Raw genomic sequence first — 14,185 nt, 5'->3', positions numbered from 1 at the left:
TATTGTAGGGCAGCTCATTCATTTTTCACTCAGAAAAATCCCTTGCTATGTGTAATGCTACACAATTAGCTAGGACCATTCCTTAACTATATAACTTATTAATTAGAAGTTAGCTGTGTGAAATGCAGTGGTCTGCAAGTTCTCATAGAATTTGGTGGCAGAACTTTACAAAGCCTTTTCACATTCCTTCCAAAATCACATAGTGTGGCAAGGATGTTATATGGTCAGTGATGTATGGTCAGTAAAATGGGCTTTTGCATTTAGTTCAGTTTTCCTAAACAATAGTGAAATTATTTTAATACCACAGAAAGAACAAAGTGGTGTTTAGGTATTAGAGGAAGCAGAATGCTCAGAGTTGATCCAGAGTTCTGGAAGGGTTTTAATGCTGAGAGAAGAGTTTGGTATATCAGGCAGGGAAAGCTTTGCCTATTGTTGGCAGGGAAAGATTTTCCTCTTAAGAAGCACCTCTAGTTCTCTCAGTCCATCCCATCAGCTCAAGAACAACCTCTCACCTTGGATTTCCATTCTGGATCCACGATCTCACATACTCCAGTCTGTCACAAGAATAAACTTTCCCCCTGACAGTCTCCCCATCCTTCATCCTTAGTGACAAAAGTTTATTTTGTCTATCTTGCTAAGAAGCAAAAATTACCTCTATTCTCATCCCACCACACTGCAATGATCATCATTACAGAAACTAAGGAATTAGGGTGCACGGATGAAGTGTAATTTGTCATAATTTGTCAAAATTGCTCATATGCTCTGTGGTCTAGTGGTGTCTGTGGGTTTTCATTGGCTACCAGAAATCTCTATCATTTGCTAGATGTGTGGAGGAGGATTTCACTCCCTGAGGGTGGTTGTGTGAAGTAGAGAGCCCCTTCCCATTCCAGTTCCACTGGCAGTGGTAGCACTGTTCAGCCTCAGGATTAGCATTTTGCAAGTCTGGGGTTAGTTTCAGTTTCTCTTTACTCAATTGGCTTGTACGAAGCATTGCTGCATTAATAATTGCTTATCCCCATCAGTAGTGGAAATGTTGTATCTGTTGCTTTTCTGGTTTTATCTCACTGACAGTCCAGGATTTTTTCTTCCATATTGGAAGACTTTCAGAGCATGTATTTTTGACAGGTCTCAGGAGCCAAAGATGTGTGTTTCTATCTTGAGGTCCACCATTTTTGCTTGTAATAAGGATAGTATGGAAAACTATCAGAAAAGCATTTCCCATTCTGTTGCTACCCAGAAGTCACCAGCCTCTGTGGGAGGATTTTCTCCATGCATAGGTTACCAAGTGCAAAGGTATCAGCTGGTATTTTCAGAAGTAGCAATTCTGTGATTTTACCATGTACTGACCACGTTTTGATTTGTTGTTTTTTGGGGTTTGTTTTGTTTTGTTTTGTTTCTGTTACAGCAGGCACTTTCAACTTTTCAATGGCCTATGCACCACCATGCAGAGTCATTCAGGAAGAAATTTTTTTTCCTATTAAGGGAAGAAACTTTTCCAGTGGAAATTCTGGTGGTAACTCCTGTCTGTTGAAAAACTGGTTCATCCATGTTGGTTATTCTGCCTTTGAGCTCACCTGAACTGCAGTAGCTCTTGTTACTGTTTGAGATCTCTCCTTACTGTGAGAGGGTGCATCACAAGTGCCTGGCCATTGTCCTGCTTGGGATACCTTTCTTCCATGGGAGAGGGAAGCTGTAGATCATGCAGGAGAATGAGAGCAGAAGGTGATCAAACCATTCAGATTGCGGCTGAAGCAGAAGTCGACAACTTCAGGGAGGAAAAGGGGTGGTGGTTGTGGTGTTTAAATCCATTTTCGTGTTCAAAACAAATTTAAAGGAAATTATTCAAGCAGATCTAGGCACTAGTCCTTAAGTTCCAGCCTGCAACCTCTAAAGCTTTGAATTTACAGTCCTTTTAGGCAGTTTGTTTCCTAGGCAGCAAAGACTCTCACTGAGCTCAGTGTTCAATACACGTTCAGAGTTGTGCCTGATGCCCTCTGGCAGGACCCATATCTGACGAGCCACTCCAAACACTCGTGCTTGTCAAGAGAAAAGTGGGAACGGGCTGTGCAATAGACAGACCCGGTGAGGCTGCAGCGTGCCCCTGTACCCCCTGCACCAGTGCATGCCAGCTGCGATCTGCATCTTCACACTCCTGCTTGCAAGGGGAATTTGAAGGCCCTGGAGAGAGGGTGGGGGAAAGGCAGCAGCAGCTGGGAACCATCGGTGGCCGCAGCTGGTTTTGCAAAGATCTTCTCGCAGATGGAGCCGGGAAGTTGCGGGGTTTTGTGGCTCCGAGTACGGCTGCAGACGGGATGAGGATGCGCAGCGCCTTGGCACGGCGGGCTGAGCCGGCTGCGGGCGCTGTCGCGGGCACGGTGACCGGCAGGGGACAGGCGTGTCGCGAAGGCAGTGCCAGCCCCGGGACAGCCCCGTGCTCCGGGGACGTGTTCCCAGCCAGCAGCTCTGCCGGGAGGCTTCCCTGTCTCCAGCTCGGACAGTCACAACCTTCTCAGCCTTAGGACAGCCTTGGCTGAGCTGCTGCCAGCATGCGCTAGTGGGGGAACCTGGGGTGAAAGGTAGTGCTTTGTATTAGATAACTAGCATAGGCAGGCGGAAAGGTGGTCTTTTTTTAAATTTTCCACCCATATTTGTGGGTCTAATGAGAGCTATTTTCTCTCTCTGCCTTGTTTCTGAATCCATGAAGCCTCTTCTCTTGTTTCTCTTGTAAGTAGTTACTTTCCTCTTCAGGTAATTCAACAACACGGAAGAATTTAATTCTCCAGATATATCCCTTTTTTCATATTTCCTTGATCTACCTGTCTCTCATTTCTTATACTCAGCATTTTTGAGGGAAAGACCAACCTCACACCTTTTTCTGAGAAAATCCCATTCTGTCCTGCAGCCTCCAGAAGAAATGTGGACGAGTGGTTGTGTGCAGAACACTACTTCTTGAAGGCTGCACCATTAGCTGTCTCATTTGAAAGAGTTATTTAGGTTATCATCACATATTATATTCGGTATGCTTAGAAAAACCCAACAGCCAACACAGAAAGTATGCCAGAGCTTAAAGTGGGGTTTTTATTCTGATTTCCATAGACAGAATTCCTGATGGTACGCAGAATTCACACATTGTGTGAAACTAACTCCACTGTGTAGTTTGGGTCCATGTGGATATTTTGTTTGTTGTAAAAGAATACTAAGAAGATGTTTTCTGTTATACTAAGTTGTGGATCAGAATTTAATGTCACTATATGAACTTTGGAGTTGCATTCAAGATGAGTTTGGCCCTGTCAGTTGTTGAATTCTTGCTATGATTGATCTCAGCTTGCTTAGAAAGGGAGCATGCCAGACTAGCAACCACAGTAATCATCAGTTGAAACTCCACCAAAATTCTTATTCCATGTAAATTGAAAAATTAAGCTTTGACATGAGATGCTTTGTTCATCAGTCTCACACTAATTTTTCATTAACATTATATAACTCTTAAACTCTTAGGAAGATGACAATTAAAGCAGTTTGAAGTATCTGAGTGGAGAAAAATGGGAATATCACTCTAAGTAAGTTATTGTACTACTTCTTTGCATTTTGTGGCATCTAATCTATGGTAGTCTCAGTAAATTTCATTACCCCTCACTCCCATTAATCATATATGTACATAGATATAAATAAAATAAGGCCTATTCTTGGCAGATTTCCTATATGAATCTAAAACCATCTATCATTGAATCATAGGATATTTTGGGTTGAACACACATTTAAGATCCTATCTTGTAGGAAGGAAATCATAAGAACACTTGCCCAAACTTCTTCCTCCCAAACTCTATGCAGGGATTTTTTTCCACAGAAAGAAGAAATACCAGAAATTCCATAAGACTCACTTGGAATTGATTTATAGCAAATTAATGAAAAAAGCTTGTAGATGAATATTGGAGCAGAAGAATCATGATGCTAACACTAGATTTTTTTTCAATGCAGTAATTTCTTTATTAATAGTTTAAAATATTTTAAAGACAAATGGAAGACATATATGTACTCTGTTGCTCAGTATGCCGTTGTATGGCATTCTGATGCTAAGGTGATACAGCACAACGTGCATAGGTTAGAAGATCTGTTCTAGACCTTTATTATGAGCATCTTAGTGTCTCACAGAGCCTCCCTAGAGAAACACCTATTAAATACCTAACAAAGTATCAAGATGGGCCAAGACAGGCTTCTGGCTTCACCAAGGTCTGACCTCTGTGGTTCTGCTCAGTGAGACAGATGTAAAGCAGTGAAGCAATGTATTCTGAAATTGGAAAGGGCTGCAGCAGGCAGTAAAAGTTTGTAGTCAAACAAAGCTCTAAGCTTCTACTTTGTGCTTTTGGTGGGTCAGGCTCCTTCCATAGGAGCTGAAAGCAGCCGTGGTGCCACAATGTCCCAGAGCTGGGAGTCAGAAACCCAGTAAAGTGGCTCAGCAGGGTTGCTCTGGAGCAGAGGCAGCTTCCAGCAGCCCTATCTTTAGTGAGGAGTGTCAAGTTTTTATGAGCATTGTTACATTTTTATAGTTTAATGGGTTTCACTATTAAAGTATAACAAAGCACATTAAAAATTTGCCATGGCTCACTTCCACAATCAGTAGCAATTCCTTGCTATCTGCAGCATGGGCCCCTAGGAAATACTGGATAACAAAGACTGTCTTAATACATCTTTCTTATCCACTTTAATCATCTTGGCCTCTTTCTAGTTAAACCCAGTCTTGATTTGAGATATGTTTTATTCAGCTTCAAAACTCTTAGCATAGTGGCTGGACTGGAATTGACACCTATGGGTTGACTTCTCCAGGTAGTTTGTATGAATACTGCAAATGCGAGATCATTAAAAAGTGTGTTTTGAATGACACTGTCCTAGAAATAATTAAGCACTGGATTAAAGAGTAGGGTGAAGAGTTTCAGTAAAGAAGCAGTAAAGAAAAGAATACAGTGAGAAAAGCAACTTTGGTTAATTGCTGACACTGAAAGTTTGACAGAATGGAGAATGGTATATTTGCTTTAAAAAGCAGTGCCGCCATATTCAGGTGTAAGGACAAGTACAAAGGAAGTTTAGTGTGGCAGCAGGCCACACTGTGCAGGCCATGAGATCTATAAATCACTAAATCACCAACTATTGTTAGACTGAGGTGGGCAGTGCTCCCAGGGATGGGAGTGTTGCAGAGATCATGGTAGGACACTGCACTGTCCACAGCTCACAGGGACTTAGCTATGAACCTAGACTGGGGAACAAGTACTTCAAGGACAGTGGGAAAAACCATGAGGAACATGGAAAGCAGTTCCTTAGGGTATATGAGGGGCAGCACTGACTTTTTTCCATGTTTGTAAGATAGAGTGTTCTGTAAGGATGTTTGTTTGAATCTCTTTCTGCGTGAGAAAGCTCATAAGTATGGCAATTCAGTTAAAATCTCATGTGGGAATTTTAAATGCATTTTATTTCTATTAAACTGAAATCTGTAAGGCAACTTAAATTTAGTGGAGCATCTATGTACTTGTATTGTTTTTTAAATGGTATTTAGATAACTTAAGATGCAGATGTTTCTGTACCTAATGCCATTTTCAGAAGGAGGTGGTATCTATTTTAGGAATTTCAGAAAGCTTACTAGGCACTAATCAAAAGTGTTTCATGCCTTAATATTATATAATTGGGTTCCTTTTGAGCTTTAGGATCAAAGAGCTTTGGAAAAGGAAAGTATTTTATAATTAATTATTGCCTTCACTTAATTTGTTGTCTTCACTCATATGTTTTATAAGTTCTTGAAAGCCACTTCAGGGTAATGGCAACATGAGCCAGACCTGGAATAAATCCTCTGATGATGATGCATTCAGAAGGGATGTATTTACCACAAGGCATTCCAATGCTTGTCTGTGGTCCCTTGTCCCTAAAGATGTTTTGTTACCGTATTCATCTTCCTGCTAACAGTCTGCATTTAATATCACTCACACTCATGATTCAGACAACACAAGTTCATCATGGGGTTTTTTATCATTGCCAAAGAAACTCCACTCATTCTTTTCTCCTTAGTCCCAGAGAAGAAATAAGGATTCCAGTGAGCTATTCTGAAGGGAGATGATAAGTTCAGTGGTTCTGCTTCATTACCCAAAGTTGCAGGAGCTCTTACAGCAGAAAAGACTTATAATAAACATCACTGAAAATATATTGAGATGACTGTTAAATAATCCCTGCTTTATTGCAGTGAAAAGTGGTTCAACAGTACAATGAGCATAGAAAATCCTTCTAGTGACGGGGCATGTGGCCTTTTTAAGGTTCTAGAATGGTACTTGACCTTTCATGAGAAGCCATGTAATCACAAGTGACAATGATGCCAGCTGGAAGATTTTAAAAGCCTCTGCCCTAGGAAGAAAGGAGAAGGAACAGTTATGCAGCAGGTTTCTCAAAGGAAGGTGTCCCACCCTGATGGGAAGGAAGAGAAAGAAGCCTATGCTTTTATTTCAGAGCAAAGAGGAATAGAAGCTGGGATAAGGGGAGGAAGGAGGAAGTGAGGTAGAGAATGCCATGGGATTGAATGCCGAAAGGGATGATACAATGTGATATTGGTGCAATGCAGGGAGAGAAGATGCTTAGAATGAATATAGTAATTTCACTTGTCTGTAAGGGTGGAGAAAATGTTTATTCTATGATGTCAGAAGTAAAGCAGAAGAAGTGTTATGGTACTGACTTTACAGACCTGTTGAAACTGGTCACCTTAGCTGCGAGTGAATAGTTTGGAAGTCGTCTGCTCACAGTGTCATTTTTGTTAAGCCTCTACCTCTCCTTCAAAAGATTTCAAAATGCCATTAAAATACCTGAATTGTTTGAGTGAAGAGATCTGAAGTTCTGTTGAGATCTAGTTCTCCAAATTTCTTTCCAACTTTTATACCATATATTCTCTCCAACTTCTCCACCATGTATTGTTTTCAACTTTTCCATCAGAATCTGCATGAAGGCTTCAGTTAGATCTGGGTAAAGTTTTGAGCTGAATTAATCGAATGCTTCTGCTTATTTTCAGCATGAAAAGTTTTTGTCTTTTCCTTTCCTATAACTGGTGTAGTATTTCCCATGCCAAATAATTTACTCTTATGCCAATTAAATTGGTGCAGTTTACTTCATATGCTTAACAACAAAGGACTAATGTGAGAAAGCATTCATTCCTCTTATTATTATTGTAACACTGTGCATGTCAAGGAATTATTTTAGTAAGACTGATTTCTGTGGAATCTGGATGTGACTGTTGGTGACCCCCACAGATTAAAGCTACAGTTAACTGGAAAGATGAGGCATCTGGCTTTTACATGTCCAGCATTATGTGAAATGGATTCACAGATAACTAAGTTCAATGACTGAAACTGGATGCTGTGAATATCCCTAAGGATGGGAAATTACAGCTGCCTAAACTTAATTAGTGTAGTGCTAGTGACCATTCCACCTCAGCGTTGAGCGGCTGCATGGCAGCACTGAAGGTGAAATTGAAGCTGAGCATGATGGAACTGTCATGCTGACAATGTCAGCGCCATCAGTGTGTCAGGCACTGCCACCTTCCCGTGACCTGTAATGCGTGATGATGGGTGTGTGTTACAGCCACCAGCTGCCTGCAGGCCGCTGTGCCAGGGCAGGCAGCTTGCACATCCACGGGCCTCACTTACAGCTTGTGCATCCCTTAACACGCCAACTCTGAGCTGCTGCGTTAGCACACAGTAACACAGAGCTACTCAGGGTATTTCATTCACTTGTAAAGCAAAGCAGTGAATTGTTTTCATTGACTATTTCCACCCCTCAGATGGGAAGTACTTTTTTTGCTGTCTGCATATGTACAAGTGCTTTTCTGTATCAAAAACTGATTCAGTACAGAAAATACTTTTGTACACATATACAAACATACTTCCATACCTGTAACATGTATTTTGCCTAGCACTGTTTGTTAAAAAAAAAAAAAAAAAGTTCTCTGTATGTCTTTCTTTTCATATTCACTTTAAAATGAAATGGAAAAAGCTGCCTTTGCAAGGAATTTTTATTGGCGAAGCATATCATTTATTTTGGCTCCATAAATCAACGTGCAGTCATGTTGCAAAATATGGGTAGCCCATTTAGAAATATTCCATCAGGAGGTATAGAGGTACAGTATATTATACCTGCTGTTTCAAATAAATAGCATTCTCAATTCCTGTTCATCTGTATGTAATATATTTTATTGCAATGTGGTGCTTTCCATCAAGTTAGTTAATTTTGTTTCTGCAGTTCAAGATGTAATTGATCACTACAGTACTTGCCCCTGGGACAAAGTATCTTTTTATTCAGTGTGTTGTTTCAACTTTTTATCATTCTTCTGAAAATATTCTACATGAAATATTGTACCCTGTGCAATAAGTTTTATAGTTTTTTCTAAGCTATTTTTTCTATCTTCAGCATATGTGTGTAGTCTTTAATATATACTACACGTGTCCTTCTGCTCCCTACCTACACTTTGCTCTGCAAAAAGATGCATTTCAATGTAATTTGCATGAAGTTTGTGGATGATTTCAGCTAGCTTAGATCACAAGGCACATTGCTTAATTTTGTGTATCTTCTTGTTTTCATAGAGATAGTATCTTCTTGTTTTCATAGAGATACTCAAATAGACAGTAATGCAAAGCTAGATTTTAAATTTCAAGATGTAATTAATTTTATTTATAAAATTTTTCTTTTTGACTTTTAAACTATTGTAAATATTTTCTTCATTTGCAAGTTTATACTGAAAACTCAGTATGTGGCATTGGGGGTATGCCTGTAAAACACCAGGTGATATGCTGGGAAGATCTGAATGAAAGCAATTTATGTGGTTAGTGTTCTGTGGCCTTAAATCTTTAGCTCTATCCATCTAAAATAGGTTTTCTAAGAAGGTCCATTGAAATTTTAAACAGGCATGAAAAATATAGAACAATGATGGGTTTTGTTACTTTTGAATTCCTATTTGGGCAACTGGTTGAAGTAAAATAATTGGAAAAAATAAACAGATATATGGTAAAATTTCCCTGCAGAATGTATTTAAATTTGGAGATTTTCTAAATTTATATTGCTATACCAAACTGAAGGCAAGGGTTTTCTCTTTATAGAGAAAATTAAAAATATTTTAATATTAAGATCATTAATTACTTCAGCTATATGAGTTACCTAATTTTTCTAATGCACTTATGCATCACTATTATAGCCAACAGATAATTTTAGAAATTCCAGAAATGTTGTTTCGGTATTAAAATTTAGACTTCGTTAAGCCATAATCCATGTGGTTTTGTGTTTGCCTTTTGTTAGGATTTTTATGAGTTGAGCAATTGAAAAGAATATTAATAAATCAAGAAGCTAGTTGCAAATAGTTACATTATGTGCAATCATCTCAGAATTTAAATGGAAAGCATTTATGATTGGAGTGATCAGTCACATTTCTGATTCCTGAAATCTGTTTTTAAGCAACTGGGGCATAATTAATGCAGCATGAATTGCAATAACAGATCTTCAGTAAAAAAAAATTAAAATACATTGTTAATAGTAATGAAAACAACATTACATTTCATTTTGAACAATTATATTTCCAGTATGCTTTCAGGGCTAAGGAAAAATGCCTATGTAGTAGAAAAACTTGTATGCTTTAATAGTAGTATATGAGCAGTAAGAGTTTCTGAAAAATGTTCCAGAGTAAACATAAGTGATTTCCCTTTTGACAAACCCTAGCAGAATTGCCTGAATGTTTCTTTAAATGTTACTGGTGCAGCTTAGCCAGTAACACTTTCTCCATTGAACCATGTACTTTAGCACTGGAACTTTCTTGCCAGTGTAATTTTTCTGTCTGGCTATAAATTGTCTTGTGCTTTAATGCATTGCATACATCCACATTTCTTCTCTGAGACTGATGAGTGGAGGAATCTGGAAAAGACTTGTTGTTATCAGGTGACTACAAGTGAGTACTCAGAGCACTAAGCTCTAGGTCTGGTGTACTCAAACCAATGTTGATTTGTTACTGAAACAGTACTGAACTCTCAAACTAGCCCATGGAAGTGTATTCATCAAAGAAATATCACAGCACTTACCCAATCCTTTAAGACTCTTTAGGACTGTTTTAATTTATTCTCAACAAATCCTGGATTGAGCTACGTGCTTGCAGTCCTTGACAGCACTGGGGGTCATCACTCAGCTGAGTGCCTGCGATGAGCTGGGGACTGTATTTGTGTGTTCTTACTGTGGCCTTCGATTTTGCCTTTGTGGGCAAGATTCATGAGCTGCTCTGCTCTTACCTATTGTGGTTTCCTGTCTTTTCATCATGTTTGCAAGGCGAAACTGTAGTAGTCTCTTCAGGATGTTTTCCTGACTGTTCTGGCTGTGATTGGAGAACTGAGAATTCTTTTTTTGTTTTGTTTTCTTTGTCCATTTCTCATCAGGTGGTTCACAGTGTGCATCCGTAATCCTTACTTGTTGATTGATATCACCATTTACAAGCAGCACATATATTATATAATTTTCATTATTCAAGGAAAATATGTTGCCTGCAAGAATTAAGGGATTTAAGGTTTGGAAAATAATACTTAATTTTGTAACAAAATATTTCAGGAATATATCCTGATGTTATGTGTCCTCTCTTACTACATAAAAAAATCATTATTGTTTGAATATACCATAATATAGCTTTTTTTCCTTTGAGTCATTATTCTTCTTCTGAGCTTGTAAAAAACAGAAATTCTGTCTGTCTTACAGGTGCTACAGAAATCTTAAACTCTTTATAATATTAATGGTAGAAATCTACTTTAACAGTCATGTGTTGTTTTCACCATCAAACATTGCATGTTGTAAGCGTGTTTTGGACATTAACAATGAAGGTAGAAGTCATATGTATTGGAAATTGTTTAAATATTTGGGAGGAAAGAGAGGAATAGATATTGTGGGCATGTAAGCGAAGAATGCCAAATGGAGAAGGAACTTGCATTTACAGTTCTGGTGTTGACACTGACATTTCTCTTTGGAAAGAGAAGAGATGTAAAGCTAGTGAAAACTGGAAAGGGCTGCAGAATGGGTATGAAATCAGAATAAAGAATTAGTCAAGGTGCCTGAGAGACTGCAAGGGGAAGTCTGGAAGGATAAGGTGCTGGGTCAAGGATTCAGAGTACCTTCATTTTGTAATCATCTGCCTCAATTTTTAATTTTTTTTTTTTTATTTTGGCAATAAATGAGGCAGTTATTGCAACAGATTTTGGATAATTTGTATACATTTGCTATGCAGTCTTCCTAAAGCAAGTCCGCTTTAAGCATTGAATTAGAAAGCTATAGATGTGATTTTTGATTATCTCAGCAGATATTTTTATACAGGCTAGAATTCAGGGTGAGCAGGCAAACTGAATTATAGTATTTTCACATATCTGCTGTTTGACTTGCTACTTTAATAATACTTTTGAAATTATTTTTCTGCACGTACTAAGGACACATATCCATTCACCTTGTGAAATTCAGGTATACACAGACTGTACAAATGGGCACATCGAAGGAAGGATATGCACAGAGGCCCAGATGTACTCAAAGCTAGGAGGGCATAGGGTTGTGCATGCACATCCACATCAGAAGCAAATTCACATACTCAAAATGGGAGCCACGTGACCATGAACAATATCGCATGAATACACACATAGATACCTACACACCACGGTTCCCTTCACAGCTGTATAAAGTGACAGAAAGGCCTGCAGCTCTGCAAACAGCATTAAAAGACATCCACACAGCCATGACTGTCTCAGGCTGGAAAAAGGAGAATACTGAAAAATACTGTCTGGGAGAACAAAACAGGAGAGTCAACCCATCAAATGTCTGGAACTAAAATAATGCCAGAGAGTATACCCCAGCCAAAATCACTGCCAGCAGCTAAGTTAGTCACACAGCAAGAGCAGTCATCCACACATACATATGCTGCAAGAAAAATATCCAGCACCTGCCAGCTGGCTACTAACAACCATGACGTGTGTGTGTGTGTGGCCAGTGTGTTGGCACCAGTGTTGGAAGAGGAAGAGGAGTGGAAAGAAAGGAAACAGAAACAGGAAATCAGAAACAACAGAGGTAAAATGGAATCAGTGCTCCCAGTCAAAACATTTGTTTAATAGAAACAGAAGTCTGGAATGTGTGCAATTTATGTTTTACACAGTGAAAGGTCCTGGTCATGTGTGAAACTTCAACCTTCTTGAGTAGCAGGAGGTCCTGTATGTGTGAAGCCCATTGCTTCACTTAGCACACACCAGATGTCTTGAAAATGCCAAACAATGAAACAGGTGGCTAATTGGCTTCCATCCTTTCATTTCCTACAATAGGAAGAAATTTGGTCAAGTGGTGAGAACAGCATGCTCGGTCAGGCCTCCAGGATGGTGTTCTAGACTTTTTCTGAAGTGTTGTGTGATCTTGGTGACTCATTCATGGTTTTTTGTGTCTAAGTCTGCTATGCATAAAATAGGGATAATAATGCCTATTTACCTCTTCAGGATTCAGGAAGGTCAGAAGAATGAATGTAAAACTCCTTAAGATTCAAAAAAGTAAAGGAAAACAGAGTAGCAAAGAAATCCCTGAAATCTGTCTGTGAGTTAGAAACAGTGCTGCAAGGCAGATTTGACTGACAACAGCATTTCATGGGAGTCAAATTCCATTTTCATGCTGGTTCCATATCTCCTGTGCTTTGTTACTGAAGTTTTCAGAACAATACTTTTTTCCCTCAGTTTCACGCTATTATTGTATGGTATCTCCACACCTAAACTTTACTTTGAAAAAAAACAAATTTGATTTTTTTTATTTTGATGTTTTCATAATTGCTCTGAACAGCTTGTAATTGTTTTTGCTCTATCATTCTTTTGCCTTCTTAACACCATTCTTAAGAAGTCTTAAATCCTCAAGGAAGATAATCCAGTTAACTGTTTATATATTCCTCCCTAGGGGATTATCTATAACTGGAAACTCATTTAATCATATATTCCTATTTTGATTAGTATAGGTTTTTGTGTTATTTTGATTTAATGCGATGTTTCCTTCACTCTCAGCTCATGAGGAACTGTTACAAACCAGCCATAGTGGGCATCCCTTTAGCCGTGCCATGCTGCAAGTCTTGGCTTCTCCTGTGTCATGAGACATAGCTTAAAGCTGGTCAAGTCACTTATCCACTCAGACAAGTGTGGTTTTGGCCAGGAAGTCAGTTCAAGATCTAAGAGCACATATAACTTTCTCTTGAAGTAAATAAATTTTGTTTCCAAGACATTAATGTATTTTTAACAAAAAAAGATTTCATCAATAAGTTACAGACCAGCAGTGTACTAGTTTTTCACCATGGAAATTCACCTCATGGGCTAAATTTAGAGCTGCTCAGAATTTTTCCATGAGGTATTTTGTCATTCCAGAAAACTGATACATGCAGGTTGTTGTTTTGACAATATGCATTTAAGAACAGAAAGAGGATGAAGCACTTTAGTGGGAATCAGTGTTGCTTGGCAAAACTGATTTTTGTATTGAGATGTATTTTTTCTTGAATTTTTCTCATCAAATGATATTTCATCATAGAGCATCATAGCCCACTTGGAAACTACATGGGAATGATTCTTCTGAGGAGATGCTTTTCTGGCTGAATAATGGCAGGTGTGCATCTGCTTTGCCCATTTTTTGAGCCCACTAAACAGGAGAAGTCCAATTCAGAAGCCATATGCTGGTGCTGAAAAGCAAGACATATTAGCTCAGGCTCAATGCCATGTTCATATGGTTACATGGCTTTTGGAGAGCTGGCTGCTGTCTGGCTTGTGTGAAGTGTGGCAGAGTGAAAATCCCAACTGCCTGCATCTGTTTGTCTGGACATCCCCAACATCTGGTTAGAGAAACAAGCTGTAATTCAGTGCTTGGGAAATTTGCTTTGTCATTCTTCAGCTTCGCTTCTCACTTGTGTATTAGCAGGTGATCTTTGTTGGTGCAGTGTTCCTCTCATGTCTGTTATTAATGTGCCCAGAAAATTTTTTTTAGAAATAAAGATGGTAGAGCTGCTCAAGGTTCTTTCATTAAATTCTTATAATAAAAACTGACTTTACATCCAGTTGAGAATATTAATAAAAAAAAAAAGCTGGTTTGATTAGAAAAGAATTTAAGTGAAGAGTCATAAACCAAAAATTGTTACAAACACCAAAAT

The sequence above is a fragment of the Melospiza melodia genome, chromosome 9, assembly GCF_035770615.1.
Source record: "Melospiza melodia melodia isolate bMelMel2 chromosome 9, bMelMel2.pri, whole genome shotgun sequence".
NCBI classification, from domain to species: domain Eukaryota; kingdom Metazoa; phylum Chordata; class Aves; order Passeriformes; family Passerellidae; genus Melospiza; species Melospiza melodia.
Note: the sequence above shows the minus strand (reverse complement) of the source record.